The sequence below is a fragment of the Limulus polyphemus genome, unplaced genomic scaffold (genome assembly GCF_000517525.1).
Source record: "Limulus polyphemus unplaced genomic scaffold, Limulus_polyphemus-2.1.2 Scaffold1476, whole genome shotgun sequence".
In the NCBI taxonomy this organism is placed as follows: domain Eukaryota; kingdom Metazoa; phylum Arthropoda; class Merostomata; order Xiphosura; family Limulidae; genus Limulus; species Limulus polyphemus.
This window is the reverse complement of record NW_013667086.1, coordinates 47010-48811: the sequence shown is the minus strand read 5'-3', so window position 1 is coordinate 48811 and position 1802 is coordinate 47010. Positions and strand designations below refer to the sequence as shown.

At 34.8% G+C, this 1802-nt stretch overlaps 1 protein-coding gene across 1 annotated transcript in view; it reads right to left on the bottom strand.

The window, feature by feature from the left end:
- Positions 1–1802, bottom strand: part of LOC106463762 (palmitoleoyl-protein carboxylesterase NOTUM-like) — an 87957-nt gene that overhangs the window by 84978 nt on the left and 1177 nt on the right. The gene's annotated exons all lie outside the window — the stretch shown is intronic.

Genomic DNA, 1802 nt, shown 5'->3' with positions numbered 1-1802 from the left:
ACATCAGCTGTACTGAAACTACCAAGAGCACACTTAATATAACATCAGCTGTACTGAAACTACCAAGAGCACACTTAATATAACATCAGCTGTACTGAAACTCTCACGACCACACTCAATAAAACGACAGCTCTATTAAAACTCTCACGACCACACACAATGAAACACTCAGCTATACTAAAACTCTCACGGCCACAGTCAATAAAACATCAGCTATCTGAAACTCTCACGACCACACTCAATAAAACATCATCTGTACTGAAACGCTCACGACCACACTCAGTAAAATATCAGCTATACTGAAACTCTCACGACCAAACTCAATACAACAGCTGTACAGAAACTCTCACGACCACACTTAATAAAACATCAACTGTACTGAAACTCTCACGACTACACTCAGTAAAACATCATCTGTACTGAAACGCTCACGAACACACTCAGTAAAATATCAGCTATACTGAAACTCTCACGACCAAACTCAATACAACAGCTGTACAGAAACTCTCACGACCACACTTAATAAAACATCAACTGTACTGAAACTCACACGACTACACTCATTAAAACATAAGCTGCACTAAAACTGCCACGACCACACTCGTATATATGACCAAAACTTCCACACTAGATAAGACATCTGGTGTACTGAAACTATCTGTGTACACATATATGACCAAAATGACCACACTCAATAAAACATCTGGTATACTGAAACTATCTGTGTACATATATATGACCAAAACGACCACACTCAATAAAACATCTGGTATACTGAAACTATCTGTGTACATATATATCACCAAAACGACCACACTCAATAAAACATCTGGTGTACTGAAACTATCTGTCTACATATATATGACCAAAACGACCACACTCAATAAAACATCTGGTATACTGAAATTATCTGTGTACATATATATGACCAAAACGAACACACGCAATAAAACATCTGGTGTAATGAGGCTCTGTGATTGGAATATTAAATGTATTTTCAGCCATAACAGTAAGGCGAATCAAGCCAGCACTTGGCTATATACTAAATCGGATGTTTGATAAGAGATAACGGGTGTTTGATAAGAGAAAACAGGTCTGGTAGAACTTGGATATTTGTTAAAAGAAAGCAAATGTGATAGAACTCGAATGTTTCGTAAGAGATAATAAATGTTTGGAAGAGATGTTTGGAAACAGATAACGGGTGCTTAGTAAGGGATAACAAGTTTGATAAGACTCGGATGTTTCGTAAGAGAAGTTTTGATAGAACATGAAAAGGATTAATAAAACTCGGATGTTTAATAAAATATAATAAATGTCTCTAACAGATGTTTGGAAAGAAATAACGGGTGCTTGGTAAGACATAATAAGTTCGATAGAACTCGAATTTTCGGTAAGAGATAACAAGTGTGATAGAACTTCGACGTTTTGTAGGAGACATAACTCAGATATTTAGTAAGAGAAAACAATTTTGATAGAACACGAAAAATATTTAATAAAACTCTGTTTGGTAAGAGATAACAGTTTTAATAGAACACAAATGTTTGGTTAGAGATAACAAGTTTGATAGAACTCGAATTTTCAGTAAGAGATAACAAGTGTGATAGAACTTCGACGTTTTGTAGGAGACATAACTCAGATATTTAGTAAGAGAAAACAATTTTGATAGAACACGAAAAATATTTAATAAAACTCTGTTTGGTAAGAGATAACAGTTTTAATAGAACACAAATGTTTGGTTAGAGATAACAAGTTTGATAGAACTCGAATTTTCAGTAAGAGATAACAAGTGTGATAGAACTTCG